The 13,837-nt window shown below is 32.3% G+C and overlaps 1 long non-coding RNA gene across 1 annotated transcript in view; it reads right to left on the bottom strand.

Annotated features, from left to right (window-relative positions):
* The window catches only part of LOC139425602 (uncharacterized), a 6,145-nt gene extending 4,829 nt beyond the window's left edge, over positions 1-1,316 (bottom strand). The window contains exon 1 of the long non-coding RNA XR_011636798.1: positions 1,218-1,316. This is a non-coding gene — a long non-coding RNA (uncharacterized lncRNA). The remainder of the gene's footprint in view (positions 1-1,217) is intronic.
* Between the last annotated feature and the right edge of the window lie 12,521 nt (positions 1,317-13,837).

Genomic DNA, 13,837 nt, shown 5'->3' with positions numbered 1-13,837 from the left:
GTTTTGTATATATATATATATCCTCCACGACAGAAGCAAAATGTCAGTCAAGGTAGAAAATGGACAGTTTTAGTCTCAAAATCACATTCAACGCACAAGATTCAATTTATTTTTATATGGCTCGTTCACACAGTCTAGTATCACTCTTTCATCTGGAGAGCTGTGGCCAATGGGTTAGAAAACACTGATAAGGAGAAACTAAACTGAGATAACAGTTTTCTCTTAAATTATTTTATCTCTAATAAGAGAATTTTACATATGAAGTATATAATTATTATACGTTTATTTAAGCAAAGTTTGTTAATATGCTAGTCTTAAAGAAATGATTGTTTTTACTTATACTGGAAAAATAATTAACTATACTTGAGATATGCAGAACTTACGAATGCAGCATGTGCGATACAATAAGAAGTAATAGATTGGAATTCATTCCACTGGTTATCAATATATAATAATAGCCTTATTTCACATAACTGTTAGAACTGGAAATATCTCTCTTGTCTTTATCTCTCTTGGACCTTTTACAATAAAAAAAAAGTGTTTTGATATAAATGCTAAGCTTTATATCACACACCATCTAATGTCTCTTAAGTATTATATCTTTTCATTTTTTGCTATTTTTGATTACAATTTAAGTGCGAGATTGCAAAATGAAGATATCGATCGAGAAATTTTTTCCTGCAGCATTGAATAAATTGTAATTTCTTTACAGCAAAACCACTAGTAAAGAAATGTGAAAAAGGCAATTAAAGTATCAATAACTGTTGAACAAATTGGAATTTCAATGAGTGTTATATTCATAAAATGACCTTTCAGCATCTAAGTTTGCATGTCTGTAATTATTTCCCTTATCTACAGTATAGTCTACATATTTCACCGAAAGTTGAACACCCTAAAAAAAGTGATATAAATGTTTTACGTGCGAACTTACTATATAGATCATTCCTTCATTTTTTTCTTGCAAATCATCTTTTTGAGTATTTTTTGACAGTACAAATTTTTAGAAAGTGAAAAATAAATTAGCAAATGTATGCGCAGGGGTATAGGCATTTGCAGATATGAAATCAGTTAGTTATTCATAATTTAGTTAAAGGAAAATGAAAGGAGGAGGAAAATAATCCAAGAAAATGAAATTGAGTTTTTTTTTCTTTTTTGTTTGAGCATCGTAACAAATACAGCATAAAAAATCGTATATTGATGTCACTTTTAATACTTACAATTAAGACAAAGCTCATTAGTATGAGAAATATGAATCTGCTCATCTACGCAATCTCCTTTTAGCAAGACTGTCTCCATATTGCAATACTGAATACATTCCTTTAATAAAAACCAGAAAATATCAGTGCATAAATAACATACCAATTTAAGGAAATAAGGCAGTCAAGTATAATCCTTCGGAAAGCTTTCTTTTTCTGGGCACAACGCAAAATGCGCACTTGCAGTAATGGACGCAACTCAAAGTGCGTAATTAATAGAATGAGTGCAGCTGTCTATTTACGAAAGTGGACTCTGCCCGAAATTCGCTTTAAAAAAATGATCAAACCCCGAATCCCGTGTTTTTGAAAATGGAAGGAGCAAAATACACGTCCTTTCAATATTCAACCAAGATTTTGCTACCAATCGTTGTGTGTCATGGGTACGTTTCAATACTTTTTATATTCTGGGAATTTAGAGGGCTGAGCTTGGTATATTTATTGCAGTTGCAACTATGTTTTCGTATTCAAAGCGATAAATTGAGTTTCATAAATCGAAATTCCATCAACGTAAGTTTATTACCACTATTATAAATTTACAAGATCCGTAGAAATCTTGTAGTAACCAGTAGCAACCATGCTGTGTCCAAAATAAAAATAAAAACTTACCAAAGAATTGTTTTGTATATTAATTTGTTCAAGTCATTGAGTTTACGCTTTCTTATTCAAAATCAGAGCAATTGCTTTGAATTACACAATGCTACTAATTCCCTAATTCCTTTTGCTCCAAAAGAAAATAGAAAAAATAAAAATATGAAAGACTTTAAGCTCTCAACCTATATTGAAATCAAAAGTAATGAAAAAACTCGGAAAGAAGCTTAAATGAAAATTCCATATTTTCTTTTTCCGAGAGTTCGTAAACTCGAACCCCGTCAGCCGTAGACTCCCCGTGTAGTTGGTGACTGATGCACGTTAAAACTCTGTCGAGTCGCAAAGTCCTTCATGTTCCCATAACAAATCAACACCTCTGGGGGTACTGGATTGGAGATCGATCGTTCTTTGATTCAGGTCAAAATTACGATCTGTGGATGAATGAATGAATGTATGAATGGGTCCATCTTATAAACAGGTGCGATGTATGATGTGGCAAAAGTCGAATTCTTGACCATAGATGGCGCCACTGAAAAACAAGAATCGCACACTCTGCCTTAAATCTGCTTGGTTTTACCAAGCAGACTTGCCCGTGTGGCAAGTGGCATTAGAACCAACCAACCAATCATATTTTCATTTAAAGTCAGCCTCTCCGGAGCATATCCTGGACTGTCTGGGTCTAGGCTTGGAAGACCTAAAATCATCTCCACCTCTTGTAATTGACTTTGCTAGAATACATGAACTCATGAACCAGATCTAGCTGTTGCTAGGTCATGAAGGATTAGTAACAGCAAATAACAACACATTTTTGTAAGCTTAACATTTTTTTAAAATGTGCTGATTAGCTATTTCTAAATTTAAACTTTTAAAGTAAAATATACCCTTATGGATTTGTTTTTATAAAACTTGTATTGTACCATTTCGTTTCACATTTTACTAATTTACGCCAAGCTGACTGAAAATTATTATTTGTTACATAAGTTTATATAAGTTGTAACTCTATAGAAGTTTTTTTTCTTCATTATTGCAATTTGGTCGAGATTTCTTGTCACATATTATAATATTTTAAGAAATAATATTTTTTTCACTTGTCTCAAAGTCATACCATTTTTTTACAGCTCAGTAATACCATGTTTTCTGAAATCTTTTTAATCAAAAAGAGGTAAACATAGCATAAAATGTAGCTTTCGAGACTTTTGTGTGTATATTTGTCGGTTTTTCGACGGATTATTTAAAAGTAAAGAAGAACGATTTTCACCCGTACTTGTTACTTTTCATCAGAAATTATTAAAATCTTTCTCAAAAACATTTTGTAAGCATGGATCTATGCCTGAAATACCTTACTACTAAATGTGAAAGAATAAAAGTAATTACAATACCTTTTTAAAGCTATTATTTTTTATTGTATCTGTGCTATAAAACCATGAAAAGCATCGTTAAGCCTGTGATGCTTTATGGGTCATTCTAATCAATATGGGTTTCACTTGCCCACTAAATTGATCACTAACATGAAGGAGTATTGCTTTTATTTATCATTACGGATAAAGTTTTGATGCTTTTCTGTTAACATCCTTATAATGAGTAAGCTATTGATACCACCAACTTTTCAAGAAGATAACAGCAGAGTTCATTAGGGTTTTTGAAAATTTGATTGTCTTTATCCTCACTCACACACCCTGTAACAGCTCAATTAACCCGCAAAATAACCTGACTTGAACAGCATCGAAAAAAGTCTTTGTTCCCTCTGTAGGTAAATGATGGAACAACGAAAGTAACGTCAAAATCAGCATACCCGTAATTTTTATGAATTTAAGCAGAGAATAGCTTAAACTGATAACGATAGAGTGGTATTTGCAAAATTGCATAAAATTACTTCCTCTGCGAATTTCGATGGTCATCAGAGGTCCACGAATGAAAGGTATTAAATTCAGTTGTTCTTGATTTCCTTAAAGGTTACTTAACTTTTTAATACAATTATCCAACTTACTGCCTGTGTTGTTGGTCCAGTGCCATTATTTTCTTTCCACGCCTTGATATAATCATAACAATTTGTACTATATGGTGCTGGAAGCCTTTCAATTTGAGTCTGAAAGTAAAATTATTTTGATGAAATTAAAAATAAAGATTTGAAATTCAAGATAATATAATTGAAACTTCGGCGCTGTATTACATGATTTTTATAATTGAGTCGACTCACTATAAGAATTACTTCTTAAACTAAAACAAATATGTCACACAGCCGGATTTTTGTTTTTAAAATAACATTTATTTTTTCGTACGTTGCCATTTCTTTCATTTGGAAAACTAAGTTTCTCCAAAATTCAGTTTTCCAAATGAAAATTAAAAATAGATTTCATCTTTAATGTGGGAAGTTGTGCAGGGAATTCGTACTTTCTGCAGTTTTACACTTTTGAGATTGGCAGTGAAACTATTATCTTGCCTGATATATAAGAACAGAAAAAGATCCAGAGCACGTGAGAACTTAGCATGACGTCATTCACTGAAAATTCAATAGCAAAACGTTTCCAAAAGCCGTAGTTCTCATTCAGACATTTTATATATTTCTGATATGGTTTTTGATTTGAATTATAATGTGATAAATCAAAATTTGCTACATTGCTCGTAAACTTAGAAAAAAAAAGTTGAACTTATGGTCATTTTTTGCTTAAAAAGTGCCTTTTTATTTTATTACTTTTACATCCGTCGTTGAACTGCCTACCCAATGTTTGGGTTTACAACTGCCTTGCAATTCTACGTCGTAGCCTTGTAATTTTGAACCAATCCAAAAGACAAGGAAACTCCGGGATCAGTACCCCCAGATGTATTGATTTGTTATGGGAACATGGAGAACTTTGCGACTCGACGGATTTAGCGAGCTGCAGCCACCTTTTACTACACGGGGAGTCTTCGGCCGGCCGAGATCGAACCCTCGAACTCTTGGACATGGGCCCAGTGACCTACTGACCATTATATCCAGGCCTAAAAAGTCTATTTGTCATTTTCTGTTGTAAAAAGAGTTAGTTTCACAAGTTTTTGTTTAAGAAAGCCAAAGCCAGTATTAAGAGTATAATTTATTGGCACACTATATCTAAAGTTGTTTTTTTTTTTTTTTCAATTTTATCTTTTTTGGTCTCTATTATGAAACTAAATACGAAATAATAAGAGATTTCTTTCCCTTTTTTCTGCTTCAAATAATTATTAAATGTTTCCTTTAATATATTTAACTAAGCACCAAAAACAAAGATTTGAATTTTGCGAGATTTCTATCTTGCTCCATACTTTTGTACTTGTATTGTTCTGTATTATCTGCTACAATATATATTCATTTTATTTAAAAAAAACTTAATGTATTGTGGGTCAATATAAAAGCAACAGTATTATTTCTACATTTATTTCAGAACTAGCTTAATACCCCTTCTTCACAGGAGATATTTGCTAACAATACGAAATCATACTCAAAACTGAAAATGACGTACTAAGGATTATTATTTTAAGGTATTGTTGAAGATAAAAGGATTATTATTTTAAATTTTTTTTCCCTCATTCTTTTTGGTGATTTGACGTTATTGAGCAAAATATGTTTACCCCATCAAAATAGAGATTAATATATTAATTTGAGATATCTCGAGTTCACCTGCTATCTACACTCTATAACAAAAAAATCTACGCACCAAGAAGTTATCATCCGATTGCTTTGAAATTTCGTATGCATGAATGTTTTGAACAGATCAGGCTGGAATGATGCCGACTGGGGTCGTATAGTCTTTAGCGACGAATCCCGCTTCCAATTGTGTCCTGACAATCATCGAAGACGTGTTTGGAGACGCACAGAGCAGAGGGCGGTTCCTGCCTTCGCTATTGCACGCCACACCGGCCCTCAACAAGACATTATGGCCTGAGGTGCCATTTCTTTTGACAGCCGGACCCCTTTGGTCGCCATTAGAGGTACACTTACTGCACAGCGGTACGTCGACGACATCCTAAGATCTGTTTTGCTACTGTTCATTTTGCAGCGCCGTGGGCAGGTTTTTCAGCAGGACAATGCCAGACCACATACGGCACGTGTTGCTATGAGCTGTCTGCAACCTAGTCAAACTCTTCCTTGGCCTGCCAGATCACCAGATCTCTCTCCCATCGAGCATGTCTGGGATATGATGGAAAGGCGATTGCATCTGGCATGGAATGCTGATGACCTCGTTCGACAATTGGATCGAGTTTGGCAGAAAATACTGTAAGAGACCATCCGAGAGCTTTTTCGGTCTATGCCACATCGTGTGGCAGCTTGTAACCAGGCTGGAGGCGGGGCAACGCCTTATTGAACCTGTTTCTGTAACTCTGCAATAAATTATTCAATTGTTCTGAAATTTTAATCATTTACTATTCTGTACACTGTCTTCCAATCCACCAATTTTCGTTTCAATCGGACGACTCCTTCTTGGTGCGTCGATTTTTTTTGTTATAGAGTATGTATTTCACGAGCCTAGCACAATTGCTTTTGAAATTAAAATAGAGATTCCTTTATTATGCAGATGTTTGATGGCATCGCAAAGTTGTTCAGCATTACTAACAGTAAAAAATAAAAAACTTTTATTACCATTGCAACGTTGGCCTCATATGCTTGACCTCCGATCAATTCATCACCTTTTCTGAAAGGATTGATTAACTGTCTTCTGTCGTGTGCGGATGCATAGAAAAGAACCCGATCCTGATAGTTAAAGTATTCCTCAGGATGTGTAAGAAGGTTGATATAAATAACTGTGGAAGTGAATAAGAAATACATATAATACATTAATAACAACAGTGAAATTTCTTATTTAAACTCGAGGACACAGAATAAAAAATTTTAGTGTATCTTATCACTATAAATGGAGGTAACTATTTCACACCAAAAGTGATGAATGTATTTCTTAGTATTATCGACCTTCATTTACAGTGTTCGGTTTCGTGAAACACCAGGAATATTCTTGACATTACTTTTAAGACCTTCTTTTGCTCGGTGTTACTTTCGGTGTTCATAAGAGCAATAAGATATAATGCTTATAGGAGCCAGTTATTTTTAAGAAGCAATTAAAAGCAAGAATAGTTAGTTAACGATGAAATTATACGCTAATTCTTAAAATAAAATAAGGTTCTAAATCGAACATAAGTATAAAAAATATTATGACGAATTCGAATTAGGCTTAACTGAACAGAAGTGAATAGAAATTAAATATTGCAGTGTGTTCCACCAATTCTACTTCGATTCTGTGTTACAGCTAGATATTAGGAAAACCAACGAGAATATAACATGCGTATTAAAAAATTCTTTATACAAATGCAAATTCATAAAGAATAACTAACATTTTGCTCTACCTGTATAGGAAGAATAAATTGTACGATTAATGTTTTCGACTCTAAATCTGCAAAATTGCATTCGACTTCAGAACCCTGAGTTTTTCAGATTTATATAAGAATTTTTTTCTTATAATTGTATTTCAAGGTGAAGCTAAAATCAAGATACATATAGGACGTAAGTTTTTTAGTTTTGCCAGTTTTTTATGATTAAATTGTGATTTTAATTTAAACTAAACTCTTAGACCTACTTTCTTTTCTGCTCATAGGAATGAAGAATATGGCATTCATTGCAGAATAAAAATGATTTTTTTTTTTTGAAATTTTATTGGTGCGTACTCACATTTCAAGAGAATCAATACGATAGGGAAAGGTAATATAAATGAGCCGAGTGAAATAAAGGCTAATTAAAAAGAATTCCTCCAAAAGGAATAAATTAAAAGCTTAACTCCTTTATCGAAAAAGTTTGATAAATTTGAAAAATATTTGTTTGAATTTTGCTTTTAGACCTACTTTAATGAGTCACTTACCTTTAGGCTAAGTAGAAAATATATTATCCTTAGCACAATTATCCTTATTTAAAGATATTTTCTACATGTCTGCAGTTGGAAAAAACTACAGCAACAAACAAAGTGAAGAAAAAGCTTATTCAAAAGAAATAAAAAAAAAGAATAAGTTTAAAATTTGAAGATAATTTCGGTTCTCAATTTAAAACAACGGCAGATGACAAAGCTCATTGCATTAAGATTCTGTAAATTCATGATTCTAGTAATTATTTCCACATTTTTTAATTTTTCAAAAGGCATGTATTTAATAAGCTTAGAATAAAAATTCTCCAATTAATTGGCACATTGAAAACAGATATTTAAGAAACCAGGAATTTAGTTTTAATTGTACGACAGGTATTAAACGTTATGAAGAAAGATTTACTTACCCAATGAATTCGGGTAAATGGCATCTTTGGCTTCTGGATCACCTAGACTTGAATTAACAGTAGTGCAATAGGCAGGGTAATTATTCTTTTTTGAAAAAGGAAAAAGTCGATACCTATTAATGTTCAAGAATTGGTAGTTATCTGACTCATTTTATTCATAAAATATACTTTCCAAAATATTCTCAAATTTCTTTTTCCATAGAATTCTATATATGAATAAAGTTAATCATTATGAAAAGACCATAAATGCCACCTAAACAAGAGCAACATAATTTCAATTCTATAATGAAGAATATTCTTTAGTGCCAAGACACAGAACGAAAGAAGTGAACAGATGCAATTATAAATAAATAACATGTCTCAACGTGAAAAAAAGCACTGATCAATTCACTTTTCCCTTTCCGTAGCTTGAATGTTTTCTACTTTGTCATTTCCAAGTTTCCATCGCTCGTTCTTTGTTTCGTTATTCAGGAAGTTTTTTCTTGATAGAACCAAAATTACAGAATGTTTGTTTTTGTGCTTTTATATATGATTTTTCACGCAGATTAGTTTATTTAGATGCAGCCCAAAGTTCACACTTTCTTAACTTGAACATTCTTAATATCCGTTCTTACAACATATTTTAAAACACTCGAATTGTAAGGGTTTAAATTTCGAAAGAAAATATACATTTCACATTAATTCATTAAGTTTGTATGATGACTAATGTTTTGTAATGTATTTTACATATGTTACTGCATTACATCCTCCGTGAATGTAAAGCTTTATACTTAAAATAGCAGAATATTAACAGAAAAATCCGATTCGGTGCACTGATTCAAAACTTTTTTATTCAACTATTTTGCACCAACATAATAAAATCATTTTTTAAACGTTTGTTAAATACATAAAGTAGTAAATAAGTTAAAGAAAGTATGTTCTAAAAGTAATTTAACAATGAACCAAAGGAGACGTATACTTCTGTTACAGTTCAGCTAATGAGTGAAATAAATTAAAAAAAATATGTTCCTCTTTTGTAAAACTGTTTTAGCTATAAGCATCAACTAATATCAACTGGTCACGAATTATCTCAATCATTTTCCCAAGGTTTTAGTAATTTACTGCCGTGTTGAAAAGCTGCCACATAAAATTATTTCTGTTTTTCGAGGCGATATATTAAGTATGAACTTAGTTTAAAGTTCTTACACCAGAATTTCTTTGAATAGGTAAAAATTAAAATGTGTTGTCAGATGTTTCACATGAATTTTATATATTTTGATTTTAGGAATTCCGGCTGTCATCTAAATCTAAATATTTTTTCCTTTAATTTAGAAATGGTTTGTGAAAGGTAGACTAACAATTTTCCAGACAGCATCAACCCTGGTTTATACTCTCTTGAATCAGTTGATTGTGCAGTTTCTAAATTTGTATTATCAAACTAGATTCTGCTTGAATCTAATTTAATCCTGATTGTACATGATTGATCTTTAATCATGATTGTACAAATTCTAAACATAATAAAGCATAAATAGTCGAACTATTATGCATTTATTACTATTAACTAAACTATCTATATATATATTTCTCTTACACGGCGACAAAAAAAAAGCCTCATTACAACTCCCCGAATGGCAATGCTAGAAAATCGACCAATGATTGCCGCTAAAAGTGTTACATGCCAAATCTAGCTGAGGGGGCTCAACATATAGCGCTTTTAAAAACGGAAACTGAAATAACCAGAGAGAGAGCATAATAAGCTAGGCAGAAGTGAGTAGTCTTTGTCGATAGATCTCTATTTTAGTATTCTGTCGAAAGCGCTTTTTTTCACGAATTTATATATTACGAATTTATTTGACGATTTTTGATTTATATCACGAATATATTTGTTCTACTAGAATTTGCTTGTTCATGCAGGTTTTTCCATTGCAATTCACTTATTTTAATTTTTAATAGACTTAATTATAGCCAAAATTTGAACCTTTTTAAAGAGACATCAGTTTTAGAAATTTTATCTTAAGATTTTATACTATAGCACATTTCTAATAGGTTTAACGAATTACATGTCATTTATTTGAATTCAAACTTATTTTAATGACTTAGTATTTACTAAAAAGATGTAATTTAAAAAAAAAAAAAAGTTGTTTTATGGATTTGAATGATTGTTTTGAATTCTTAGAATTTTAAGCATTTGCAATGTACCTAAGTTAGTAGCGAGCGAAGCAAACCATATAAGATTGTGTAGCAATTTTCGCGGGTTGGCGAGCGTCAGCGAGCAGGGGGCGCAGTCCACTAGTTATTACTATTATTCTAAAAGCATTTTTTTCCTACTTGCCAAGTTTTAATTAAACTCCGTGCTTTAGCACTTGCTATTTTTTTCAATTGTCCACTTCTTTTAAATAGAAACTTGGAAAATTTAAAGATTTAAATATTCTTGTCTCGGTAATTTGCTCTGCAGAAAAGCGTCTCGAGCCCCTATTGTTGGACATTCAACAACGTGTCTAAGAAATATATTTTTTGATTAATTATGTTTAAGTTGATTAGGTAAGACAGTGAATAAAAGGAAATTTGAATAAATCAGAGTGATTCGCGTTTGGCAAATAAATTTTTTGACCTTTGTGCTTTGAAATAGTTTTAGTATTAAAAGGTATTCCATTTTCATAGCATAAAATGGTGCAATTTTAAGTGGTATTAACAAATTTAAGAAAAATAAAATTCTACAAGTTTTTACAAATTTTTAGTGCGATGCGAGATCAGAAGTCATCAACCAAATTTAAAATCTTTTTTATCAATTGTGTTTACTATTGTATTGGGAAAATAAAATCTTTTTTTTTCTGCCTTACCCTAATGATAATTAAAGTTAGCTGTGTAGCACAGTCTGCCTATCAATAATATTCCTTTTCATATATGATCTTTTCTCTACACAACGAAAAAATTTTATCTTACTTGCAGGTTTCAATACTTTTGCCATATTGTATGTCGCAACGATGAAAAGTTTCTTCTGTAGTTCTAAATTTTTTTAAGCTTTTCCAATCCATACGGACGTTATCAAAATCCAATTTAGGAACCTGCAAAGCATATTACACTCAAAAATCAATTTCTCGAATATCAAGAGAGAATAGAAAATTCGATTTATTAAAAATTACGAGATATCAAAAATAGATATCGAAAGAAGATATTCTTTCGTTACTCTTTTGAAAGTAATCTGTATTTTTTTAGTTAAATTATACAAGATCAAGGAAAAATTATTTATCAAAAAAAATTATTTGTTTGCGTTAATGAAGGTTAACAATAAAATCTGATATGAGATTTTATTGTTAACCTTTGTAGGAGGACAAAAACTTGGACATATTGGGATGACTTTCTACGCATCTTCTTAACCAGTTAAGCATGGTTTGATGTACATGCACGTCGGACCAAACACCAATTTCAGTATATATGACGTGTGCACTCATCTTGTTGTTTCTAATGAAACTTGAACAAGCCAGCTTACCAGCTATTGGCCTTTTTCAAATTAAGTCAGGAAAGTGAGCCTTTCATTTGACAAGAGAACACCGCAAAGATGAAAGTACCTCCTGGTTCAGAACTCTTCGGATAGAGGGAAGCACCACTCATTCGAGAGGCTTCGGAGAGTGACAAAAATTTCCTCTAGATCCCTGTACCCATGATACTGCTCAGTAGCCAACCACAGGATTTTTCATTCCGCTGATTTCTTAAGCATATACTCTATGGTTCTCAGTAGAGTTAAAGATCGAAAATCGTCCCATTCAGACCAGAGTCCGATTCTCTAACTTCTAGGCTACCATGGCCCATGCTCGTCGTGTCAATTGAACAATTACCAATAACTATCAAAGCTCAAATTTCCAGTGACATTATTGTTTCGTGGTAAGTTTTCTTTAAATTACCACTGCAATGAACTTTCTTATGCAGGACGGTGGGGTCGCGGGGCAAAACTAGTTACAGTTCACAAGCAGTTAAATTACGACTCTAGCAATTCAAAACATTTTGACCCAACAGTACATCTTTTTTTCTCCCTAAGCAGAGAGTCCAGAAATTACTGAAAAAATAAGTGTTTGTCTTCGAAAAAGAATTTTTTTTTTCGGCCATGGATGGTGCCACTGAAAAATACGGAACGCACCCTCTTTTTTACTTGGTCTCACCAAGCAGGCTTACTGGCATTGGTATAATTATTCTAAATAGTTTAAAATAATTTGAAAATAATTTACGAATGCTACGAATGCGCGTGAGTATATTATAATTATTCTAGATTTTAGATGCCTAAATTTAGATGCACTTTTATAGGTGTATTTGAACGCTTGACTTGTGACGCTCAAGGATCCTAAATGTAACAGGGGATTTTTAGTCATTTCCAAACTACGACAAAATTAATGTTTTTGAGGACGAAAAATATTTTCGAATGCTGTGAATGCAAGTGAGTATGGTATAATTATTCATCTTTGGTGTTTAGATTCACTCACACCCTTAAAAATCCATTTGAACGCTTGACTTAATGATAACTTGAAATGACTTCCTTCCTTGCGCTCTATTTTTTCTGTCTCGTCCAACACCAAATTTGGGGAGATATTGCACCTCATTTTTTTTACAGCGTAGAAATATATTGTGGGGAAAACTTGCTGCAACCTAATTTCAGTGTCAAATCTTACCATTTTCCCATTCGAATTTAATCAGATTATCAATCACGTTATCAGATTTAAGACTACGATATTATTGTTCAATTTAGCACCATATTATGGTTGGAATTTAAATTCTGTGTAAATTTTCCCATTTTCCCATTCAAACTGATTCAGACTATCATACTCGTAATCCGATTTATAACTACGATGTTATAGCTCAATTTAGCCCCATATTAAGGTTTAAGCGAATATGAATGATATTAGTATTCAGCAGGCTCCAAATTTTTTGAACTATAAAGAACTGAGAGTATTTTTTTTTCTTATAAAGTTGTTAAAACATTTACGGTCATTTCTGTTCTATCAAAACCATCTAAGCAATAACGAGGATATTTTTTACAGAACAGTTTTTCATCAGAGTATTCTTTGCAATGGTATTCCTTTTTCTTGCAATAAACTCCGCGTCGATACCTGTAAGAAGAAAAAAGAATATTAAGCGAATATATAAATCTTAAATGCAGATTTAAATTCAAAAAAATAAATCTTAATTTCATTACAGATAAAATTCTGATTGGAGAACCCTTTTATTTTTGTGTACATGAAATGGATTTTAATTTTAAATGTTGTTGATATAGTTGACGAAACACACAGTGAGCAAAAACTCTGATACGCTGTCTGTCGTAAGCATTTCACGAGACTAAGAGGCGACACGTTTGTCAATGAAGTCGCTAGTGCAGTTCGGGCCGTGACGTTGCAGATCAATGCAATTTTTTTATTTCGAATCAAGGTGGACAGTGGAACGGGAAAGGTAGTGTAGTGCTGCCATCAGACAAGGATTGATATGATTGCACATTCGTTGTCCCTAATATGAAAAGTGAAATACAGAAAGGAATGGAGATACTATAAGAAATCACAGTAGGTGACATCTGCACCAAATACTCATCATAAACTGTTTTTGGTAAATATCTCACCTTGTAGTATGGTTTGCTAAATCGTCCTAGTTCAAACAGAATTGTTGTTGTTGCTTATGCCCATTTGACCAACAGAAGCATTAAATCAAGTTCATGAACTCATCCTCCCGATGCTCAAAAGCTCTCAAAGCTATGTACTATTGTAGCAGC

The sequence above is a fragment of the Parasteatoda tepidariorum genome, chromosome 5 (genome assembly GCF_043381705.1).
Source record: "Parasteatoda tepidariorum isolate YZ-2023 chromosome 5, CAS_Ptep_4.0, whole genome shotgun sequence".
Classification (NCBI taxonomy): Eukaryota; Metazoa; Arthropoda; class Arachnida; order Araneae; family Theridiidae; genus Parasteatoda; species Parasteatoda tepidariorum.
The sequence above is the reverse complement of the archived record's forward strand: the minus strand, read 5'-3'. Positions and strand labels throughout refer to the sequence as shown.